This window comes from Colobus angolensis, unplaced genomic scaffold (genome assembly GCF_000951035.1).
Source record: "Colobus angolensis palliatus isolate OR3802 unplaced genomic scaffold, Cang.pa_1.0 Scaffold28, whole genome shotgun sequence".
In the NCBI taxonomy this organism is placed as follows: domain Eukaryota; kingdom Metazoa; phylum Chordata; class Mammalia; order Primates; family Cercopithecidae; genus Colobus; species Colobus angolensis.
Genome location: NW_012116043.1, coordinates 452,732 through 461,312, shown reverse-complemented (window position 1 = coordinate 461,312; position 8,581 = coordinate 452,732).

Genomic DNA, 8,581 nt, shown 5'->3' with positions numbered 1-8,581 from the left:
CCAGGAAGCAAGAGTAGCCAACACAGTGCCCAGGAAGAACAGAGTGAGGTGACCGACGCGGCTGGCGTTGTGAAGCCCCAAAGCCCCAAAGATCATCTAGACTGTGTGGTATTGGAGAAAGAAAAGACAAAGGGATGGATGGAACAGAAGAGGGAGTCAGCAATAGACTCTCACAAATAGAATCAACTGACTTTTGATAGAGGAACAAATGCAGGAGAAGAGTCATTTCAACAAGCGGTACTGGAACAATTCTACGCACAAAAGAAAGTGGTATGGGGGCTGGACAAAAGAATTCAGACGCACACAGTACTTACCACTGTCACAAAAAAAAACTTACAGCAGATCTTAGATCTAATGCAAAATAGAGTACCACAAAACTTCTAAAAGATAACATAGGAAAAAGTCTAGACAAACTTGCCTTTGATGATGAGTTTTTAGATAACATTTCAAAAGCATGATTCATAAAAAAAAGATGTTTGACTTTATTAAAATTAAAACTTCTGCTTTCAGAAAGTTAACAGAATTTTTTAAAAGTCAAATACTGGGAGAAAATATTTGCAAAACACATCTGGCAAAGGATTTGTATCCAAAAATACAGAAAGCAACTCTTAAAACTCAACAAGAACCAACCACATTAAAAAAATGGCAGAGATTTGGCCGGGCATGGTGGCTCACTTCTGTAATCCTAGCACTTTGGGAGGCCGAAGTCGGATGATCGCTTGAGCTCACAAGTTTGGGACCAGCCTGGGCAACATGGGGAAACCCTGTCCCATCAAAAATACAAAAATTAGCCGGGTGTGGTGGTTAACACCTGTAGTCCCAGCTACTCAGGAGGCTGAGGTGGGAGGATCACTTGAATCTGGGAGACAGATGTTGTAGTGAGTCAAGGTCATTCCATTACACTTCAACCTAGGTGACAGAGTGAGACCCTGCCTCTAAAAAAAAGGATATATATTAAACGACAACAACGACAAAAACTCCATGACAGCTCTACTATTAGAAAAACTGAAATAATTATTTCATACAATAATATTAAATTGATACTTTAGAAAAAGATAAGCATGTGTATATAAATATATACACACACATATATACATACACACACATGTATATTCCTTTGACAGAAAAACCATATAAATTAACATTATATATTAGATTTTATATTATATTTAAAAATTTAATATTTTATATATATACATATCTCTCTCTCTCTCTCTCTCAAGGTACAAATTTGTTTAGAGTTCAGCTTTCTTAGAAGAACGAAAAGAGAAGTGAATGAACAAAGAAAGGGCAAGAAATCTCAGAGATGTCACCGGGCGTTCATTTGGAAAAGTTCACAGGTACACAGAGTTTCTCTTTCACAGGCTGAATATTCAGAATTAAAATGAGTACTTTATCACGTGTATTCCTAGTGGATATGCTTTTCTAACATTAATTTTTAAAAGATGATTCTAGTTCACTTCATCCTTCAGAAACCAAAATTAGGCATCTCCAAGAGCCAAGTGCTTGTGTAATTAGAAAAGAGGGCTACCTTGATAGTGTGGGATGCAGAGACATCCCCTTTGCTCTGCAGGCGAGTCTGGTGCCGTGGGCCTCCTCTCCTCTGGGCGGCTCTCTGGAACCTTCCCCCAACACTGTGCGTCTTGTTCTGGAATAAGCTTTCTGTGGAGAGTGCCTTGCCAGCCTCTTGGCTCCCTGGGGGGAGTTGCGTGCCTCTCTCTTTCTCCTCGTGATTAATTTATCACAGAGAATGCGGTTTGCTGAAGAATCCAAATTAAAAGTGTCTCTCCTGGTGTCATTAATCACATCCTGAAAGTGCTTCAGTTCCCGGCGCTGGGGCTGTCTCAGAATGCCTGCTGAATTTCAGACGCTACTTTGTCTTAGTCTCCTTGGCGAAATGTGATTTTATGGACTGTGTCTGGTGAAGGGTTTAGTCCCAAGTAGAATTTCTTCAGGAGTAGTCTGAAGGCCTATTCAGACTACCCACTGAGGAGCTCTGGATTTATACATTAATACCGATTCTGGGGCCCTGTCCCAGAAAATCTGAATCAGAATCTTGGGGAAATTGGGTCCATTATCAATACTTTGGTATTGATCCTCAATGTGTCTGTGAGGGTGTTGCCAATAAAGGTTAACATTACAGTCAGTCAGCTGGGAAAGGAAAATACACCCTTAATCTGGATGGCCACCATCCAATCAGCTGCCAGCATGGCTAGAATGTAAAACAGCAAGAAAAATGTGAAAAGGCTAGACTGGCCTGGTCTCCCAGCGGGTGCTGGATGCCTCCTGCTCTCAAACACTGGACTCCGAGTTCTTCAGTTTTGGGACTCGGACTGGCTCTCCTTGCTCCTCAGCTTGCAGACAACCCATTGTAGAACCGTGTGATTGTGTGAGTTAATATTTAATAAACGAGCCTATATATCACTTGCATTATATATTAATATATAATATTTATATACAATAGGATATAATTATATATAATATATATAATAGGATATAATTATATATAACATATATTTATATATAATAGGATATAATTATATATTATATATATGATAATGAGGAGAGAGGCCATTTCTCTTACTGTCTCCTGTCTCCGAAGAGCAGGAGGAAGTAAAAGCTAAAAAACAACAGACTGATCAGCACCACTGGCCAGGCCTGTAGGGTAAAGATTAACCCCCACCCTAATTGCTTATGCTATCTATAGATCACAGTGGTTTGGAGAAACACTTGCATTGCTTGCCCCCACTGCTAACGTATGCGGACATAGTCACATACCCCGTGCTTGCTTAATCTGTCATGACCCTTTCACATGGACCCCTCAGGGTTGTAAGCTTTTAAAAGGGCCAGGAACTCTTCAGGGAGCTCAGTTCTTGAGACACAAGTCGGCTGACCTCCCGGCCGAATAAAGCCTCTTCCTTCTTTAACCTGGTATCTGAGGGGTTTTGTCTGCAGCTCATCCTGCTACATTTCTTGGTTTCCTGATTGAGAACCGAGGTGGTTGATGGACAGTCGAGGCAGCCCCTTAGGTGGCTTAAGCCTGCCCTGCAGAGCATCCCTGTGGGGGACTCTGGCAAGCTTGAGCGACATGGATCCTAAGAGCACTCCTGGGTAGGTACTTGCCCCGGTGGAATGCCTCGTCAGAGTGGTGCATGGCAGACCCTGTGAGAATCAACACAGTGGCTGAATACCAGGAAAGAACTAGTGCTAGGAGTCCTGACATCTGGAATACGGTAAGACCGGTCCTGGGAACTTGCCCACTCCATTTGAGTGGAAGCACGGTTTCATCACCCACGGTGTGCCCTTATTGGCACTTTGGTCTCAGTTTTGATTTTGATTAGGCTTGGCTTGTTTGGAGAAAGGAGAGTGAAAGTGAGTGAATACTTGTGATCGACACAAATCTCCTCTTGTGGCATGAGTGTTGTTCTGTTCTTCTTTCTTCTCTTGTCTTGGGAAGGAGGTAGGTAAAACGCAGAGTAAGGCCGGGTGCGGTGGCTCAAGCCTGTAATCCCAGCACTTTGGGAGGCTGAGATGGGCGGATCACGAGGTCAGGAGATCGAGACCATCCTGGTGAACACGGTGAAACCCCATCTCTACTAAAAATATACAAAAAAAAAAACTAGCCGGGCGAGATGGCAGGCGCCTATAGTCCCAGCTACTCGGGAGGCTGAGGCAGGAGAATGGCGTAAACCCAGGAGGCGGAGCTTGCAGTGAGCTGAGATCTGGCCACGGCACTCTAGCCTGGGCGACACAGCAAGACTCTGTCTCAAAAAAACAAAAACAAAAACAAACAAACAAAAAAAACGCAGAGTAAGCCTACTCCATTAGGAACTATGTTAAAGAATTTCAAAAAAGGTTTTAATGGAGATTATGGGGTTATGATGACCCCAGGAAAATTTAGGACCTTGTGTGAGATAGATTGGTCAGCATTAGAAGTGGGTTGGCCATCAGAAGGAAGCCTAGACAGGTCCCTCGTTTCAAAGATGTGGCATAAGGTAACTGGTAAAGGACACCCAGACCAAGTTTCCGTACATAGACACTTGGTTACAGTTGGTTTTAGACCCCCCACAGTGGTTAAGAGGACAGGCAGTAGTACTAGTGGCAAAGGGACAGACAGCCAAGGAAGAATCCCAGTCCACCCGCCGAGGGGAGTTGGCTCCTAAAGTCCTGTCCGGACCAACATCAGAGGATTAATGGCAAGAAATGGCACCAGTGGCCCTGCCCTTTTACCGAGAAGGAAGGCCTCCCACTCCTGAGCCCACTGCGCCCAAATTTCCACAAGGCCTACATACCCCTAGGCCAACCAGAGTAGAAAAGAAAGGATGTGAGACCCCGGGAGAAACCCCTCCCTTAGCAGCCCATTTGAGGCCTAGAACTGGGATACAAATGCCCCTGAGAGAGCAATGGTATACTGGGGTAGACGAGGAGGGGCATATGGTGGTGCCTCTGTGTATCTACCCTTCACCTCTGCCAATCTCCTCAACTGGAAAAACAATACTCCATCCTGTACCAAAAAGCCTCAAGCTATAATTGATTTGCTCCAAACTATTATCCAGACCCACAACCCTACTTGGGCTGATTGCCACCAGTTGCTCATGTCCCTCTTTCACATAGATGAAAGGCGGAGGGTTCTCCAAGCAGCAACTAAGTGGCTACAGGAACATGTTCCAGCTGATTACCAAACCCCCAAGAGTATATGAGGATCCAGTTACAAGGAACAGACCCCCAGTGGGAGCCAAATGAAAGACAGGTTATGCAAAGGCTAAACCGGCACACGGAAGCCCTCCTGGAAGGATTAAAGAGGGGAGCTCAGAAGGCCACAAACATTAACAAGGTCTCTGAAGTCATTCAGGGAAAAGAAGAGAGTCCAGCACAATTCTATGAGAAACTATGTGAGGCCTATCTTATGTATACCCCCTTTGACCCTGAAAGCCCTGAAAATCAGCGCATGATTAACATGGCTTTAGCTAGTCAAAGTGCAGAAGACATTAGAAGAAAACTACAGAAACAGGCTGGGTTTGCAGGCATGAATGCTTCATAGTTATTGGAGATAGCCAACCAGGTGTTTGTGAAAAGAGATGCGGTAAGCCACAGAGAGAACCACAGAGAGAGTAAATGCCAAGCCCAACAAAATGCCAACCTAGTAGCTGCAGTTATTAGAGGGGTCCCCTAGAAGGGGCGAGAGAAGGGGGACCCCGGGAAAAATACTCGTCTGGCCGTCCACACTTGCAGCGTAACCAGTGTGCTTACTGAAAGGAAACAGGACATTGGAAGGACAAGTGCCCCCAGCTGAAATGGAAACAAGGTGACTCTGAGTAGGAGGCCTCAGACAAGGACGAAGGGGCCTTGTTCAATCTGGCAGAAGGGTTACTGGACTGAGGGGGACCAGACTCATGTGCCCCCAAAGAGCCCATGGTCAGGATGACAATCAGGGGCAAGGACATTGAGTTGCTTGTCAATAATGGTGCTGAACATTCAGTAGTAACCACCCCGCTTGCCCCCTTATCCAAAAAGATTATTGATATAATCGGAGCCACAGGGGTTTCGGCAAAGCAAGCTTTCTATTTGCCCTGGAGCTGCACAGTAGTGGGGCATGAGGTAATTTACGAGTTCCTGTACATGCCTGACTGCCCCTTGCCTTAACTGGGAAGGGACCTACTCAGCAAACTGAGAACCACTATCTATTTTACAAAGCAGGGCTCTTTACAGCTAAATTTACCTGGAATGGGAGTCATCATGGTCCTTACAGTTCCTCTGCAAGAGGAATGGAGACTGCTCTTAACTGAGCTGGGCCAATAGATAGGACCACCCCTGGCTAAGCAGTGGCCAAAAGTGTGGGCAGAAGACAACCTTCCAGGGTTGGCAGTCCACCAAGCCCCGGTACTCATAGAAGTTAAGCCTGGGTCCCAGCCAGTCAGGCAAAACCAGTAACCAGTTCCCAGAGAAGCCCTTGAGGGCATCCAGGTCCATCTCAAGGGCCTGAAGGCCTTTGGAATTACACTCCCTTGTCAGTCTCCATGGAACACTCCCCTCCTACGTGTTCACAAGCCGGGGACCAAGGACCACAGGCCAGTACAGGGTTTGCACTTGGTCAACCAAGCTACAGTGACTTTGCACCCAACAGTACCTAACCCATACACGTTGTTGGGGTTGCTTCCAGCAGAGGACTGCCGGTTCACCTGCTTGGACTTGAAAGATGCTTTCTTTAGCATCAGACTAGCCCCTGAGAGCCAAAAACTGTATGTCTTTCAGTGGGAGGATCTGGGGTCAGGTGTCACCGCTCAGTACACTTGGACTCGGCTCTCCCAAGGGTTCAAGAACTCCCCCACCATCTTCGGGGAGGCACTGGCTCAAGACCACCAGAGACTTAGGCTGCACGCTGCTCCAGTATGTCGACCACCTCCTGCTGGGACACCCCATGGCAGCTGGGTGAGCCAAGGGAACAGATACCCTGCTCTAGCACTTAGAGGACTGTGGGTATAAGGTGCCCAAGAAGAAAGCTCAGTTCTGCAAACAGCAGGTATGTTACCTGGGATTTACTATCTGACAGGAAGAGTGCAGCCTGGAATCAGAAAGAAAGCAAGTCATCTGCAACCTGCCAGAGCCTAAGACCAGCAGGCAGATGAGAGAATTCTTAGGAGCTGTAGGGTTCTGCAGGTTGTGGATTCCAAACTTTGCAGTATTGGCTAAGCCCCTGTACAGAGTCACAATCTGGGGAGACAAGGAAGCTTTCAAATGGGGGTCCCAACAGCAATGACCTTTTCATGAGTTGAAAGAGAAACTCATGTTGGCCCCAGCCCTGGCGCTCCCTGACCTGACAAAACCTTTTACACTATATGTGTCAGAGAGAGAAAAAAGGGTGGTTGGAGTTTTGACCCAGACTGTGGGGCCCTGGTCAAGGCTGGTGGCCTACCACTCTAAACAACTAGATGGGGTTTCTAAGGACTGGCCCCCATGTTTGAGGGCCTTGGCAGCGACAGCCCTGCTAGCACAAGAAGCGGATAAGCTAACTCTTGGGCAAAACCTAATTATAAAGGCCCCCCATGCTGTGGTGACTTTAATGAATACCAAAGGACATCATTGGCTAACGAATGCTAGACCAACTAGATACGAAAGCTTGCCCTGTGAGAATCCCCACATAACCACTGAAGTTTGCAACACCCTGAACCCCACCACCTTGCTCCTGGTATCAGAGAGCCCAGTTGAACATAACTGTGTAGAGGTGTTGGACTCAGTTTATTCTAGCAGGCCCGACCTCTGAGACCATCCTTGGACATAAGTAGACTGGGAGCTGTACGTGGACGGGAGCAGCTTCGTCAACCCACAAGGAGAGAGGTGTGTAGCATATGCAGTGGTAACCCTGGACACTGTCACTGAAGCCAAATCGTTGCCCCAGGGCACTTCAGCCCAGAAGGCCAAACTCATTGCTTTAATTCAGGCCTTAGAGCTAAGTGAAGGTGAGACTGTAAACATTTACATCAACTCTCGGTATGCCTTTTTAACCCTCCAAGTGCATGGGGCATTATACAAGGAAAAAGGCCTGTTGAACTCTGCGGGAAAAGATATAAAGTATCAGTAAGAGATCTTGCAATTATTAGAGGCAGTGTGGGAGCCCCAAAGCGTGGCAGCCATGCACTGCAGAGGACACCAGCGAGTTTCCACCTCGCTTGCCTTGGGGAACTCCCAAGCTGACTCAGAGGCTCCAAAGGCAGCATCCATCTCCTACTGGGTGTTAGTCACAGACCCCCTGCTCCCTCAGACACCTGACCTTGTGCCTACTTATTCTAAAGAAGAGAAAGACTTTCTCCAGGCAGAGGGAGGACAGGTGATAAAAGAGGGATGGATCCGGTTATCGGACGGAAGAATAGCCATGCCACAGCTGCTAGGAGCTGCAATTGTACTGGCTTGCATGAGACCACCCACCTAGACCAAGAGTCACTTGAAGAGTTGTTAGACCGGTACTTCTATATCTCACATCTGTCAGCCCTTGCCAAAACAGTGGCACAGCAGTATGTCCCCTGCTGGCAGCACAATGCTAGGCAAGGTCCAACCGTCCTGCCCAGCATACAGGCTTATGGAGCAGTCCCCTTTGAAGATCTCCAAGTAGACGTCACCGAGATGCCCAAATGTGGAGGTAACAAGTATTTGCTAGTTCTAGTGTGTACATACTCTAGGTGGGTGGAGGCCTATCCAACACGAACTGAGAAAGCTCATGAAGTAACTGGTGTGTTCCTCTGAGATCTCATTCCTAGGTTTGACTGCCCTTACGAATTGAGCATGGACAACAGTCCGGCGTTTGTGGCTGACTTGGTACAGAAGACAGCAACAGTATTGGGGATCACATGGAAACTACGTATCACCTACCTACCACAAAGTTCCGGAAAGGTGGAGCGGATGAATCGGACTATCAAAAATAGTTTAGGGAAAGTGTCAAGAAACAGGACTAAAGTGGGTACAAGCTCTCCCTATGGTATTGTTTAAGATTAGATGTACCCCTTCTAAAAGAACAGGATATTCCCCTTACGAAATATTATATCATAGGCCCCCTCCCATACTACAGGGACTCCCCGTCACACCTCAA